The 17007-nt window shown below is 39.7% G+C and overlaps 1 protein-coding gene across 2 annotated transcripts in view; it reads left to right on the top strand.

Moving 5' to 3' along the window:
* Window positions 1-1211: 1211 nt before the first annotated feature.
* The window catches only part of ADAM11 (ADAM metallopeptidase domain 11), a 108515-nt gene continuing 92719 nt past the window's right edge, over window positions 1212-17007 (top strand). Inside the window, exons 1-2 of one of the 2 annotated variants that reach the window (XM_039331564.1) lie at window positions 1212-1245; window positions 6834-6928. The gene's annotated coding sequence lies outside the window, so the exon portion shown is untranslated. Of the gene's footprint in view, window positions 1246-6833; window positions 6929-8952; window positions 9172-17007 lie in introns of those variants that run through there. The other variant, XM_039331565.1, reaches the window with a different exon arrangement.

Below are 17007 nucleotides of genomic sequence, written 5' to 3' on the forward strand. Positions count from 1 at the left end.
CAAATCTACACAGCTGCTGGAAAGACGAAAAACACAATGGGATGAAGGTTACAGAGAAAAATATCAACCTTGAGGAATACCTTCCAGGAGGTTGATATTCTTCCTTCAAAAGTGTGTGTGTGTGTGTGTGTGTGTGTGTGTGTGTGTGTGTGTGAAGGGGGAGGGTAATTGCCAGGCAGATTCTGTTCTTTCCCAAAACAGCTGCCGAGGCATAGAACTCCATAACTGGATGGGAGCAGTTGCTCCAGGAGCAGGCCAAGTGGAACCAATCAGATTGCAATTCCTTGTCAGGCTCATCCTCCCTGCCAACCAGAATGTTTGTCTAGGCAGTTGTATTGTTTTTTCTGATGGAAAACATCACTTTTGCAGATCGTTTTGACCTATCACAGTAACTGGCTGGTAGTGAAATGTAACTGTACAGTGACAATGTGTCCCGAACAAACAGCAGTCTGCCTTGGCACCAGAGCAAAAAAGGTGGGTGGATGAAGTAAAAAACACCAATTCAGTTAAGGGATAATAACCAAAGAAGATTTGGTGACAACAAGCAGGAAAAATGATTGGATAATTTTTGTGAGAAAAAATGCCAAATAGATCTACCATAGTTGATTCACCTGAGACTTGTATGTTTTTAAGTCCTCTCTTAATGCCAGTGAGAATCTGGAATTTTTACTATTGGAAATTTTAGCTTAGGCTTTGCCTATTCAACTTCTCCTTACCATACTGGCTACCTCTTCTGGAAAAAGTTTAAGTGTTTCTTGATATCTGAATCTGCTGATGGATTTTCATTGTATGACTAACATCTCCTGTTTTCTGGAGATGTACTATCGTGGCTGCCAGCCCTGGACAGTGTCCCATTCACTAACAATGCTGTATTGGCATAGTGCTGGCACTATGCCTACTCATGAGGCAGACTGTTGTTTTAATATAATAATTGTCTTGTTGCACAGCGTTTAAGTAACAGTCACCTGCACTAGCTTGCTCAGCTGTTTCTTGCACAGTTGGCTGCTTTAGCAATAACCCCCAACCTGAGACAGCTCACTATTTAAATTTAAAGAAAAGTGGTAGAGCTCAGATTTTCTGATTTCCTCTAATCTTCTTTCAGTCTAAAACTGGAAATTGATATTTCTATTATTTGTTTCTATTATTTTGATAGCTGTCAAAAGTTGTTTCTTTCTCTTTATTCTATCTTTTATTTCTTGCAGCAAGGCTGAGACCACCATTTGCAAAAATTGAAGACTATAGCAGGTAAGGGGGAGCATAGTAGAATTTGATTTTCTGGCTTTTTAAAGTTGAATACATAAGGTTTTGGTGCACCCTAACACACAAGTTCATCCACCTTTAGGGAATGCTGTATCTAAAGTGATTCAGATGCAGCCTAAGATTTTCATCTGATTTTTTGAAAGTTCAAAGAGGCCTTTGCTCCTCTCTGGAACTTCATTTCTCATAGCTAATCCCCAGTCCATTTTTTGCAAGTCTATAAGGGCACAAAGCAAAGGGTGGTGAAAGGTTCTTTCCAGGTTTCAGCAGACTAGATAGGGACGATTAATAGGGCCATATCCGACTTATAGGCTGAAATTGTCCACTCCTTTCATCATCTGTTATTTTGAGATAATTATGATTATCTCCTAAAATTAAAAGCACAATTCTCTTTAATGACAATAACTCTGGAATTACAATTGGTTTTGTAATTTATGGACAAGTTATAGACATTTTTATCCTTCCTTTTATTTAGTCTAATAGACATTTGAAGAGATAGAAATCTTCTGGAAGATTTTTAAATGTCATCTTAAGAATTGGGGCAGAAACTGATGAAGGACCTTTAGTGCAAAAAACAACCCCTTGAAACAGAGAAGGAATAATTGAGTAGTGAAGCTTCAGTGAAACATGATCATAAAAATCCAAACCCTGTTACATGTAGTCATTCTGTTGCTATAGCTTTATTTAGCCATAGTTTTTAATTTTTTTTATCAAAGGCTATCCTACATATAATGCATTACATACGGTAATTTAAACTAGAGATTACAGGAAATTTATTTGTTTATTAAATTTTTATCCCACCTTTATTACTTTTATAAGTAATTTAAGGTGCTTAACATATATAAAATTCCCATCTCTTCCTCCTTTTCTCCATAACAAGAACCTTGTGAGATGGTTGAGAGAGAATGACTGGCCAAAGTTACCTAGCCTGCTTTCATGCTTAAGGTGAGACTAGAACTCACAATCTCCTATGAGTTTATAGGCCAGCACCTTAACCATTGCAAGCTGGCTATATAGTTAGTTTGGATTACTAAACCTAACATATATTTTCATAATGGATGTTCAACCAAAACAGAGTGGCCGTAGTCATTTGGATAGATATACCATCTTTTAAAGACACTCCAACTTGCCTAGAATGACCCCAAATATGCTTTTTCATGAGGCAACTGGACTTTCTTGTTTTTCTTTGAAGATGTTTCACTTCTCATCCAAGAAGCTTCTTCAGCTCTGACTGGATGGTGGAGAATGGAAGGATTTATATTCCTTGCAGACAACTGTTCATTTGCATTCTTTTAACAAGTCATTAAAGCTACCTGGAGGCTTATCTGTGTCTTCAGGGTCACCTGAAAAGGGATGTGGAGCCTTCTTGGAACTGTTGAAAGGACTGTGTTATAGACTGGAGATAGATGATATTGGATCCCACTCCCTCTGTTGAGAGAGGGCTGTTCAATTTTGACATAGATGGCCTCTTTGACCCCTCTTTCAAACTAGCAGTCTTCTCTGTCCAAAATGTAGACTTTGCTGTCTTTGAAAGAATGGCCTTTGTCTTTTAAATGCAGATGGATTGCTAAATCTTGTCCTGATGGGTTTGTTCTCCTATATTGTGCCATGAGTTTATGAAGTGATTGTTTCATTTTCCATTGTACAGATTTGCACATGTCTCACTGCATTGTATTGCATGTACCACATTGCTCAGTTTGTGTCTGGGTGTTTTATCCTTGGGGTGGACAAGCTTTTGCCTTAGTGTATTCTTAAGTTTGAAGTGTGCACGTATGTTGTGTTGGTTGAAGATCCTCCTGAGCTTTTCCAATATTCCTGCAACATATGGAATGACTGCATTGCTTTGTTTATTGTTTTCTTCATCTGTTACAGAGGAGCTCTGCTAGATCTTTTTTGAGATTTGATGAAGGCTACATGTTCTAAGGGCTTCCTTGATGTGTTTTATTTCTTTTTCTTTTCCTTCTTTGCTAGTAGGCAAGCCTTCAGTTCTGTGGCGTAGGGTTCTGATAATTCCCATTTTGTGCTCTAGTTGGTGGTGTGAATTAAAATATAAATATTGTACGGTTGCGGGACGGTAGACCTCCGCACCCCATGGCTAGTTTCGCCCTGCCAGGGGACCCTAAATGGGTCTAAGTCACCCTAGAGGGGTGGCGAAGAAAAGAAGGGTGCCCCAATGATTCTGGAATGATAGCAGTCATTCCGCCCAAGCTACTTGCAGCTGAAGTCCAAAGGTACTAATAGTACATCAGGGAACAGTGTATTTGAAACTGGGTGAGGAATTTGATCTGCTCTTTCCTATTTTATATCTGATTTCCTGGAAAAGTTCCACAAGAAGCAAAAAGCCTTCCAAAGTGAGAAGGGAGGGGATTACCTCACCCTTCTATAGACGGAAACAGCGAATTAAACCCTTATGTGGAATAAAAATATAAAATACTACAGTTTGGATAAATTTGAAAGCTAAGAAAATTGTTAAAACTTTATATATATATATATATCTTTGGTTATTCGGGTTTTCTCCCGTGTCAAATTGGAAGTGTTTTGGCGACGTTTTGACAAAGTCCCATTCGTCATCTTCAGGCTGGTGTTTTCGGCTTTGTGCTTCTAGGAACAATGTGTGATCGTAGCTGTTTCTTCCTTTTAACTGCCAGTGGGGGTATGAATTGATTGGATGGGAGCTTGGCTGTGTTCTGATTGGGTGGGGGACAATCCAATCAGAGCACAGAGCTCCCATCCAATCAGTTCATACCCCCACTGGCAGTTAAAAGGAAGAAACAGCTACAATCACACATTGTTCCTAGAAGCATGAAGCCGAAAACACCAGCCTAAAGATGACAAATGGGACTTCGTCAAAACGTCACCAAGACATTTCCAATTTGATGTGGGAGAAAACCCGAATAGCCAAAGACCTACATACAAACTCCCGCAAAAACCTCAGAAAACACACACACACACACACACACACACACACACACATATGAACAAAAATAACTCTGTTTTAAAAAATTCAAAAAACAGCTGTGAAAAATTTTCGCCTTTGGCTAATCTTCTAAAGGAGAAATTACTGGAAAACGTTTAGATGGTCAAATACTTTGGACTGGATCCTGACTGGTTGATAATTACAAGAACTTTGAAAAAAAAGAACTGTCACAAAATATTGTTTTCAGTGGTGCCTTGACAATTGGAAACGTATTGGATTATAAAAGGATTATAGAAAGATAAGAACTATATAAGATTTGGCTGTTTGGATTTTAAGATGGGTTGGCTTGATGAAGCTAATTAAAAAGATTATGACACTGATGAAAAACTACTTAGAGGGGAGAGATAAAATGGATATTATATACTTATCTAAAAGTGATAGAAAACCATACCCAATACCTTCTCCTGAAGACCCCAGTTTGGAGTTTCAAAGATCTGCAGGAACAATGACTCAAGACAAAACAAATACATTCCAGGAGAAAATATACAGAATGCTGCGACAGATTCAAACGATAATTGTTTCAAACCACGATGAGATTAGAAATAAGTTTGACAATATAAATGAACACATCTCTAACTTAAACCTACAACTAAATAACACTCAAAAAATGACAACAAAGAACAAACAAATCAGACAACAGAACATAAATTAAATGAAAGTTGTTGAGTCCTCGAGTCAACGGTGAAAAAAGAGCACACATTCTGCTAATTCCAAAAGCCTTTTATTCTCAGCAGCTCTCTCCGACACAACTCAGAGGCTCGCAGGCCTCTGTCTCCTTTAACAGAATCTCCGGGCAAAAAGGTAACAATCTGGTGCGCTTCCGCGCCTCGCGCATGTGCACAAGGCCGGCGCCATTCCGTCTGGTCCCGGGCAACTTGCAACAGCCCAGGACCATTGCAATGTCCCGAGCCTGCCTTTGCAGGCTCAGGACACAACAAAAGTGACTTAAATAGAAAAACTACAAATGAAGAAAACTACAATTTAATACAAAAAAAATCTGCGAAACCTCACTATAATAAAAAAGACAAAAAAGATGCTTTATCCTCCAGGACTTCAAAACAAATTTGAGGATAAAAAAGAAGAACTAGCAAAATGGATTAAAGAGAAAGATTATTAGATGGTGTATTATAGAATTAAATATTGTTGGAATATGGCCAAAAGAATAAATAAAGTTTGTAAAGGGACCCTATAGTAAGAGAAATAAGATATATAAGTAGTATAATATTTTTAGAATATATCAAATGTTAAAACATTGAGAGTGTCTATTTAAATGAAAAGTTTGGATATTTAAAGGTAATGAATTTTGAGAAAATTATGACTGATAAGAGTGGTCTGAATACTGAGGGGAAACTAAACTTCAATAAGAATCTTGAAAACAGGAGACATAATGATTTAATAAGATGACTTTTATAAATACAATGGAAACAAGCTGATTAAAAACATGTTATATGTTGATGTGATTATTATATGCATAAATACTAAAAATGTTTATATTCAACTTGGTTTATACTGAAACTATTAAAAATTATATTTGTTTAATGTAGACAAAAGAAGATATTACAGGAAGATGAGAGGATCAAGAAATATATTATCAACATATTGATTACTTGTAGAAATTAATTATCATTGACTATTTTAAATATATGAACCCAGACAACACACTGTTCACAAAGCACTAAAGATTGTTATTGTAAAAAATTAATAAAATATATTTAAAAAAAAACTAGATGTAAATATTGCTCCATGTGAATGGTTTTCTGTAAATTTCAATGTTAAGGCTTCTGTCTTCCTTAATGTATACAGGACTGTCCAGGAATGCTAGGCTATTTTCCTTAACATCTTCACGTGTGAATTTGATGTATCTGTCCACCGAGTTGATATGTTTGGTGAAGGCTTCCAATTCCTGTGTTTTGATCTTGACCCAAGTATCGTCCACATACCTATACCAGTGAGTGGGTGAAATTCCTGTGAAGGAGTTTAGGGCTTTGGTTTCTATCTCTTCCATGTAGAGATTGACCATAATGGGAGACACAGGTGAGCCCATGGCTCAGCCATGTTTTTGTCTGTAGAAACCTTCACTGCATTGAAAATAGGTAGTGGTCAGGCAAAGATCCAGCATGGCAGATATGTGGTCTGGGCTGAGGTTGATTCTATCACCTAGGGTGCTGTCTTGTAACTGTCTGCAAGGAATATAAATCTTTCCATTCCCCACCTTCCAGTCAGAGCTGAAGAAACTTCTTGGATGAGAAGTGAAACATTTTCAAAGAAAAACAAGGAAGTCCAGTTGCCTCGTGAAAAAGCATCTTTGGGATAGTTATGACCTGGATGATTGAGAATCTCCATAGACATTTTGCCTAGAGTGAGCCCCAGTCATTTTGACTTCATCCAGCTAATTCTGTAGTCAGAAACTAATTTAAACCCTTTACTGTCTCACCTAAATTAGCCAAAAAGTGAATTTGAGTTGGCTATGTCCTATATATTGATGTTTCCTTATTTTAGTTGATTTCATTCACTGGTTTGTACAAATCTTTATAAATATTTTTGGATTTATGTGAGGGAAAATGGAAGTTCTTATACATGACTCTTTCTGTCTCTGCAGAAACAGAAAAGTCACCCAGTAAACCATGAACTCTCTCTCCGTTGTGCCCAAAACACAGAAAGTGTTGTGGAGAAGATTTCACAGACTTACAGATGGTAAGAAAGCACCTTGTCACTATAATTGCCATAGATGTTTCTAGGCTTCATTGAGATGCCCTGTATCTGTCATTCCTGGATCAGATACGTAAAAACTGAATTTCATGTAGTTAAAAGTGTCACCACTAACAGCTATTAAGACTTATACATAGCAATATATTACAAATATCTATGCATAGAATTCCATTACAGAACATCATGAAATAAGTCAAATATAGTAGCTAAACTAAAATGTTGGATAAAATTATTCTTTTTCCTACCCAAATGTTCAATTAATTGGTGAAAAGCCATCAAAGGATGGCAGGGGACATGCCTGAGGTGGGGAGTTTTACTGGTCCCTTGCTCAATAGTACAGTTCTATCTGAGGTAGAACTAAATTGAGTGCTGTTGAGACTGGTGGGAGCCTATCTCTATGTTTATTGTTCCAGAAATTTTGAAATCTGGTAGTTTCCTTGGTATCTTTTCACTTCACATTCCTCAAGCAGAATGAGCTGCTGGATATCCTGTTAACAGAATGAAACCATGAAAACCAGATCCATTTTGAAATATTGTTTTGAATGAATGCCATTGGGTAATTTAAACCTAACTTGATTCAGCTCTTGCCTTTTTAAAAATAGCCTGTTTAATTATTTTGCTTTGTCGGAGCTAAGTTCCAGAGCTCAAGGCCTTCTACCTGTCTTTTCACAAGAGAATTTTCCTTTCTTTGCTGGGTGGTAGATCTAATGAGATAGAACAAGGTATTTTTTCATCTTTTGGTTTAGTATTCTTGTTTTCTTTTCCATCTACAAATTTTGCTCATTGTGTTAACTTTCTGATGGTATTCTTTTCACAGCATCTTCAAACATTAGGAATTTGTCCTGGATTTCAGCCACTATGCTCTCTTATATAGCATCATCTCCCAACTGAGCAATGACTTTGTGCCTTCCTGCACTCCACTGCTGAGTTATAAGTATGATCCACAGGAAGGAAAGAAGAGTATCAAACAAAGATACTGTTTCAAAGAATGAGAATTTCTGATTTCCTTTTGCTCATTGAAGATTCGGTTTACTCCTGCTTTCTTCAGCAAAACATGTAGATAGAGAGACAGACAAGAGTAGAACTTTAGTGAGAACTTATGTCCAAATTTTATCCTGGTTTTGAAAGCAAATTAAAGATTCTAATTCTTCAAATCAATGCAAGGTGCCCACACAAAGCCCAAACAAAGCCAAAATTCTGCATCTCTCTCTCATTCTCTCTCTCTCTTAGTAGACACAAGCTTGTATGGACAGAATTGTAAAACAGGACTAGAGGAATTTGATAATTGATTGAGCGATCAATTGATTATGTGCTGCTAAGTCATTTTTTATTCCTACTGACCACATTGCTAGGTTTTACTCCATGATAATGCTTTCACTTGACAGTAACATCCATGGAGATGACCAGATATTGGTACCATTTGCCTCTGACACCCGTGAAAAAGACAGAATGGCTGCAAACACTTGCAGACCCCGTTGAATGCAAATTTGGTGTTTCTCCTCAGAAGGGGAAGTTCCCAACACAAGCTGGCAGATTACCTAGCAAACGAAGCATCCTTATGGGCAATATGGACAGATGAAAAAAGGACAAACATTGATATTAGATAAAAGCCTGTCTGAAAAGAATTTGTTCTATAGACCAACAAGTTAAAACAACAGGACACTTATTTCCTAGTCAATTAAATTTGCCTGCAATTCCATCATACGCCCCCAGCTCTTATTGTGTTCCCCCACAGTTATCTCAGAAAGTCCTCCACTGTCAGTCTTGCAAGCCTGTTGCTATAGACACGAGCTATCTCAAAAATCCAATGCAACAGCTAGACCAGAAGGAGGTGGCTGCAATGTCTTCCTGTAAGGAATGGGAAATGCTCAATTCTTGCAACTTTTCCAGCATTAATAGTTCATTGAGCAGCCTATCTAGATTCTATGAGGACAAACAAGTAGCCACAAAACAGGTTCACTATGAGCTCAAGCACTGTTCACCTTACATGGATGTATCTGAGTTAGCACAGAATATGTTGCTATGGCAACCAGGTTCAGGGCCCAGCCCCTGCCTACCTTTCCTTTCTTACCCGCTGAATAGTCTTTCTGCAGAAGCAAAGGACTCTTCTTCCATGTCTGAACGAAATGAACCACTTCATCTGGCAGGTGCCTCCCATCTCTCTTTTGTGAGTCCGACTGATGCTACATTGCCCAGAATCTGTGTTAACTTGCAAGATAGTAACTACGGTAGGTTAAATGAGCAGAGCAACCTTCTGGGGATAGAAAGGACTTCCTTTACTAGAGTTGAGAATTACCTGAAAAATGACCCCTAGTTAGACTTTTCTCATCAACTTCTGGCTGCCTGTTTTTCTATACATATATAAAATTTCCATGTAAAATCCTGAGTTTCTATACCTTTGTTGCAGGAAGAAGCCATCTTCCATTTTGTGTGGGCTCATTTGATTGCATGCTGTATTTCTTCAAAGACTCCAAAATATCTTTGTGTGTAAGAGAGAGAGGTAGAAATGACATATTTGAGCCTTTTCAGAATTCAAGCAAGAATATTTATCTATGTAGGTGCCTCTGTTTGAATTGTTACAACAGTCCTACTGTAATTGGATGTCCTGATAGGAAAAAATGGAGTATTGCCTTGTTCACTTATTGGGGAGGGGGGGCAAAGTAATTACAGTGATATTCTTCCCTCTCCTCAGCTTTGACTTAACTTGATGTTAAGGAGGTCAAACTAGCACAAGAGCTTGTAAACAGCAGTAAAGGATAGCAAGCGTTGAGTGCTCGCTTTCACTAATCAACCAGGTTGGAATAGGGTACATTTATGTTCTCTCCTGTCCCTCTTTGCAGACAGCTATGTCTCCGGGCCTTTTAATAGAGGGAAGTGGGAGTAGGGAAGCTGCTAGTACATTTTGCAGTGATCTAATTTCAGTTGCCCATCCTTTTCAAGTCCTACAAGTTTTTTTGTGCCTGCGTATCAAAGTGTTTTTTAATTAATGATTTTCTTCTTCTTCAGCTTCTTTAAATGTAACTGAACATATTCTCTTTTATAAACTAAATTTATGTATATCGCTATACTTGATGTGTAGAGTTGAAGAGATTATTAGAATGTTTGTTTTTTGCTGCTTGCTCTGTGTATCCACTACAACCAGTCTAACATAAAAAGAAAATGTGTATGCACAGAAGACTAATACAAGTAATGTTGGTAATAAAGAACCTAACATTTTTTGGAAAAACACATCTCCTTGTAGTACAATTACATCAGTTATCAATGCTTAAAAATATTTCTTTTTCCTTTTTTTTAAGCTCCATTTTTTTCTTATGAGAGGTACAGAATTATAAATATACAGAATTGGCAGTTTGTATTCTGGAAACCTCTTCTGCTACTGAAGACTCAGGTTGCACTTGCTTCAACACAGAAGCTTTGGCATGGCAGAGGCATTGCTTTTTGACTCCCAGTTGTGTGAGAAATTTACATGGTAATTCCATGTTATATATAATGACTGGGTCCACACATCACTCTAAAATAATAACTTGGTTAAATGAAAGAAGCTAATTTCTTGCCCCCTCCCGTGTTTCTTTTTCAGCTTAATGATGACACCCCAAACCCTCTCTTCTCTGAAAGCATACATTTGAGATGCAGGACACTTCTGTTTTAGACCCTGGAAATATTCAGCAACTTTTACCAGAAGTTCCATTAGTTTCTGCTACTATTTGCATTCTAAATAATGCCATGGTCATTGACACGGTCTGTCTTTATTCATTTGTGTTCTTCACCGTAAAGACTTTTCTCCCACGAATATTAATTTTCTAATGAAATTGGTGGCATAAATAATAAAAATGACAAGAATGCAATAGTACTATTAATGAATGGAAGCAACTTTCACTCTTTTCCAAAGACCAGGAATGTACATAGTGAAAGATAATTAAATCTAGTTTCTATACTAAAACAACTACAGGGAAAAGATTCTAATTAAAACTAGGAGACTTGGACATTCTCTATAATTTCTTGATTCACCTTAAACAGGTTGATACAGCAACATACACATGGAGGAATTATCCTAAAAGGCTTTTTAAAATGGGGTGATGATACAGAAATCATTATAATCTAACAGATGGTCAGTGCTTGTGTCCTTTACAAACATTATGCTAATAAAAGAACAGACTAGTGTAGAAGCAACCATATTCTGGTTTTAACCAGAAGTGAGAGAAAAGTTATAAAGAACTTGAGAGTCATAACTTAAAAATATGTGACCTCTATCTTAATTATAGTAATCATAAAACAATCTAGTATGTTTGGGTACTAATATTGTATGATAAAAAGGCCTGGAGATGGTTATAGAGAGAATTTAGAAAGCCTAAGGGATAACCCATTAAAGAACAAAAAGGTGGTCCTCTTGGTATTTAGGCAATAAGTGATCTCAAAAAACTGTATCTTGCAAATGTAAATTTGCATCTCTAAGCATGATCAAAATCCTTGTTCTTAAATAAGAAGTCACTCATATAATTGAAAGGTAGGGCAGGGTATTTAAAAAAATGAACAAATTGCAACAATTATTTTATAGCTTGTCTCCTATTAAAAGGCTGGAGGACAGTTTGGGAACATAGCCATAGTTTCTCTTCTTCTTCTTGTGCCATATCCGTTATCGGACGTTGGCGATCATGTTGACGATCCTGTTTTTATCAGCAGCCGCATGAAAAAGTGCTGCTGAGTTTTGTCCAAACCAGTCCCTTAGATTTTGAAGCCACAATGTTCTTCTTCTGCCTGGACCTCGTTTGCCTTCAATCGTTCCCTGGAGGATTAAGTGGAGTATGCCATATTTTTCTGGGTGTCGCATCACATGTTCAAAATATTCTAACTTTCATTTTTTAATTGTTTTGATGATTTCCCTTGGCTTTCCCAGGTGGCTTATCACCTCCTCATAGCCATAGTTTGTCTATATCAATTGACTACTAAAATAAGTTTTATAAATACTGAATTATATCAGAAAAGTACTTAATACCATTTTGTAGCATGTTTTAAAATCTTGCCCCATCCCTGCAAAGCTCCATACATTCCCATCTTCCAAAATCTTGACCAGGGAATGTTACCTCTTGTAAATGGCAAATGCAGGTAGTTCTTAGGTTATGTTGGCAATTGGAACTGGGACTGCAGCCGCCAAGTAATGGAGTCTTAAAGTGTGTCTCACAGGGCCACACCATTTAGTGATGGCAATCCCAGGCAGTCCTGTTGCTACTGTAACCCAAAGATGTGAGGGCTGTTTAGCAGGAAGAGGTGGGAGTCCCAGATAAACCGCAAAGTTACTATGAGTGCTGGGAGAGGGCTGGCGCAAACCACATGCACATTTTGGGAAACTAGAAGGAGGGCTGGTGAGGGGGAGAGAGGGGGAGAGAGTTCTGAGATCAGGAAAAAAAAGCAGGAACAAGTTAACTGGAGCCGATTCACATCCTTGCTTGCCAGCTTCCTCATTGAGTTTGCTTATGAGAAACTGGAAGGGAAGAAATGGCAATCACATGACTATGGCTCTTTGCAACATACAATAATTAGGCGCTGGACATACAAATGCCCTGATAGTGATCATATGACCTGCGGGGATGCTACTACAGCTGTAACTTGGAGCATCAGTTTTATGTCCATTTTTTTTCAGTGATACCGTAACTTTGGTTGCTAAGCAAATGGTTGTAAACTGAGGGCTACCCGATAGTTGTTGGTGTGACTCACACTTGTTAATGGAAGTACATGTTTATTTTAGTGTTGGCTTCTGTATAGAAGTAATATCTGTACAAAATTCCACATTGCTGACTGACTTGGAATGACTTACTAAATAAGATTTAATTTCATGTAAATAGTTCAGGCGTACTCTTTTCGGCTGAGTAAAGGGGATGGAATTAAGCATAATCTACAAGCTCCCTGGTAATAGTGGGAAGCATTCTGAACCTTTTGGAAGCCGAAATCTTTGACATTAAACTCAAAAGCTTCAATAAAATCAAGAATCTGATCAATCTCCAAAGGTAGCAGCTCCTTATTATATAAATGATCAATGTTTGTGCCTATGGCTTACTAGTAAATTTTATTGTGACTTGATTGGTTGTCAACATAAAGGCCTGATTTACCTTTATGTGTGTATGCAGGAGGCTAATATATATGTATATGACACTGTTGTGTCCTGAGCCTGCAAAGGCAGGCTCGGGACGTTGCAATGGTCCCGGGCAGTTGCAAGCTGCCCGGGACCAGACTGGCTGGCTCCAGCACTTGCGCGCATGCGCGAGGCGCGCTGCGTGCCTAAATGTTGCTTTTTGGCCCGGGGATCATCTTTAAGAGAGGCTGAGAGGTTTGTTCTGCTCAGAGTTGTAACGGGGGCTACTGAAGACCAATAAAGAGTTCCTGAAACCACAGAATGTCTCGCGCCATCATTGCCATTAACCGAGGACTCAACACTGACGACGAAGGTGGGATTGCCTTACAATTACACAAAAGATTGTAAGCTTACCCTGGAGTCCTGAGACAGCGAGGAAACGGCGTTAAATTCAGCAACTGCCTGCCAATACAGCTTTGTTGGAGGTAAGCTGGCTGATAGACCCTTCCTGCTTTACTGAAGGGAAACTTTCTGAGTTTGATGTTACACATCCAGAAAGATGGGAATCTTATGTGGCCCGAGCAGAAAACTATTTCAGAGTAAATCAAGTGAGAGAATAGGGCTTAAAGGCTGCCACCCTGCTGTGTGTTTGTGGTCAAGATGCGTTTGAAATTGCTGAAAACTTAGTGGCCCCTGCACCTCTTGAATCTGTTACCTACACAGATTTAAAGAAATTATTAAAAGAGCATTTTCAGCCCAAGTTGTCTGTTATTGCATGGAAACATACTTTTGAACAGAGGGATCAATGGGCTGGTGAGTCAGCTAAAGAGTACATTGTTTTATTAAGAAGAGCAGCTAAACATTGTGAGTTTAAAGACTTAGAGGAAAGACTAAGAGACAGATTTGTATGTGGGCTGAGAAACAGAGATGTGCAGCAAAGACTTTTTGCTAAAGAGGATATATCGTTCCAAAATGCCTTGAGAGAGGTTACTGCAGAAGAGGCAGCAAGTGGGGCAATCAAGAATATGAGGCCTATCAGAAGTACTCCAGAAGCTGTTTTCGTGCACCACGAGGGAGTCCAAGGAAGCTCGGAAGAGGAACCTGATGAAGAAGTAGATCATCTCTACCCAACCAAAGAAGGGAAGCAGAGGGAAGTCAAAGAAAAGGCTTCACCTGTACCCAAGTGCTTCGGGTGTGGAGGTCGCCACAAGAGGACCGACTGCAAGTTCCGTTCTGCAATCTGTAGAGCATGTGGGAAGCAAGGCCACATAGCAGCTGTGTGTCTGGGCCGTCAGAAGGTACAACCCCGAGAAGAATTGCGCCCGAAAGGTATCAGGGTCCCCAGCCAAAACAGGGTGGGTTTCTGTGCTTCACGAAGAAGCATTTATAGGACAGGCACACACAAGCCACTCAAAAAGAAACTGTCACTTAAGGTGAAGTTGCAAGGGGTTCCATTGGTCATGGAACTAGACACTGGGTCTGCACTTTCAATCATCTCCATTCACACATTCAGAAAGATTTGTTCTGGTAGTGGTTTTCAGGACAAGCTTAGGCCCTCTAATATAGTGCTAACAGACTTTCAAAACTCCAAAGTGTGTGTTAAGGGGGAGGCCACCCTTAATGTGCAGTATAAGGATTTTGAAGGTCCATTAGATGTATTGATAGTGGGGGGTGAGCGCACGAGTCTCATAGGACTTGATTGGTTTGAGGCCTTGGGAATACAAGTTACAGGGCTCAATAGCATGCAAACAGTAGATTTACAGGAAGTCTGCAAAGAATTTGCAGATGTTTTCAGCCCACAGCTGGGCACATACAAAGAGCCCCCAGTCTCTTTGAAGTTGGACCCCACTGTCACTCCTATCAGAGTAAAGGCAAGAAGGGTACCTTTTGCTTTAAAAGGGAAAATTGATGCTGAATTGGACAAATTAATTCAGCAAGGAATCTTAGAACCTGTTGACTCCAGTCCTTGGGAAACTCCCATAGTCACGCCTCTTAAGGCTAATGGGGACATTCGCATCTGTGCAGATTACAAATGCACTCTCAATAAGGCATTGCAACAACATGGCTATCCTGTACCTGTAGTCAGCCATATTCTGGCCTCCCTCAAGGGGGGGGGGCGTGTTTTTGCAAAGCTTGACTTAGCACAGGCTTATCAACAGCTGCCTGTTGATGAAGCTGCTGCTGTAGCACAAACCATTGTAACTCATAGGGGGGCATTCAAAGTCAAGAGACTACAATTTGGAGTAAACGTGGCTCCTGGAATTTTCCAAAGTGTAATGGAAAATACTTTGAGGGGTATACCAGGGGTTTGCCCCTATTTTGATGATGTCTTAATTGCTGGAGACTCCACCCAAAATCTAGCTGAGAGATTGAGGGCTGTCCTGCTGCGGTTCCGGAAAACAGGACTCAAGCTTAAAAAGGACAAATGTAAAATTGGGGTGCCTTCTACAGATTTCCTGGGATTCAAAATTGATGCCAATGGGATTCATCCTGCTGAGTCCAAATTAAAAGCTATCATGCAAGCTCCTAGACCTAAGTCCAAAGCTGAACTGCAAGCTTTTCTGGGACTCTTGAATTTTTATAATTCATTCATTCCTAACAAGGCTAATGTAGCTGAACCACTTCATAGGGTTCTGGACAAACAGGCAGTGTGGCAGTGGTCACAGGCACATGAAGCAAGCTTCAATGAGGTTAAGGCCTTACTAACATCCAACAATGTGCTTGCACACTTCAATGAAACTCTTCCTGTGTGCATCGCTTGTGATGCTTCTCCTTATGGAGTAGGAGCAGTACTCAGTCACCTCAGACCAGATGGAACTCAGGTTCGTGTTGCATATTACTCCAGAACCTTGTCTTCTGCTGAAAGGAATTATGCCCAGATAGACAGGGAGGCCTTAGCTGTTGTTGCTGGAATTAAAAAATTCCATTATTTTTTATATGGCAGACATTTCACAGTCTACACTGATCATAAGCCTTTGTTGGGGTTGTTTACCACTAACAAACAGACCCCCCACATCATCTCCCCCAGGATGCTCAGATGGTCAATATTCCTGTCAGCCTATGACTTTTCTTTAATTCACAAACCTGGCAAAGAAATGGGTCATGCTGATGGCCTCAGTAGATTACCCTTACAAGTAGTAGAGGCTGATCCGGCCCCGGCAATCAACATCCTTTCAATTCAGGCACTGCCTGAATCACCTCTAAATGCCAGGGATGTGGCTGCTGAATCAGCCACAGATCTCACACTCTCTCGTGTCTTATCCTGGGTTTTGTCTGGATGGCCAGAGAGTTGTCCAGGCACTGAGTTTCAGAGTTTCTGGCTGAAAAGGAATGAGTTATCCACTTTCCAGGGTTGTCTGCTGTGGGGCAGCAGAGTTGTCATTCCTACCTCAATGAGGTCTAGGGTCTTAGGTTCCCTTCACGAGGGTCATCCTGGCATTGTACGAATGAAGGCGCTTGTGCGCAGCCATTTGTGATGGCCTGGGTTAGACAAGGAAATTGAGGCTAAGGTGCACGCTTGCCACCTTTGTCAGCGCTCACGCCCAGAAATGCCTCAGGCTCCTGTGCATAGATGGGAAGAAACACAGTCTCCATGGTCTAGGGTGCACATCGATTACGCTGGGCCCTTTCAGGATCAATTCTTCTTGGTCCTGGTTGATAGCTATTCAAAATGGCTTGAGGTTGTACCTGTCTCTTCCACCATCACTGCAAAGACTATTCAAGTACTGAGGGGGATTTTTGCTGCACATGGGCTTCCGGATGTTTTGGTGTCTGACAATGGCCCTCAATTCACTTCTTCCGAATTCCAAGCTTTCTTACAGGCCAACATGATTCGTCAAGCCACCTCTGCGCCCTTCCACCCTTCCACCAACGGGATGGCTGAACGGATGGTCCACATCACCAAGGATGCTTTAAAGAAACTGACCTATGGGGACTGGCATCACAGGTTGGCTGACTTCCTCCTTGCTTACCGCACTACACCTTCCACTTCTATGGG

Source organism: Crotalus tigris, unplaced genomic scaffold (assembly GCF_016545835.1).
Source record: "Crotalus tigris isolate CLP2741 ecotype Arizona unplaced genomic scaffold, ASM1654583v1 scf7180000024437.13266115, whole genome shotgun sequence".
Classification (NCBI taxonomy): domain Eukaryota; kingdom Metazoa; phylum Chordata; class Lepidosauria; order Squamata; family Viperidae; genus Crotalus; species Crotalus tigris.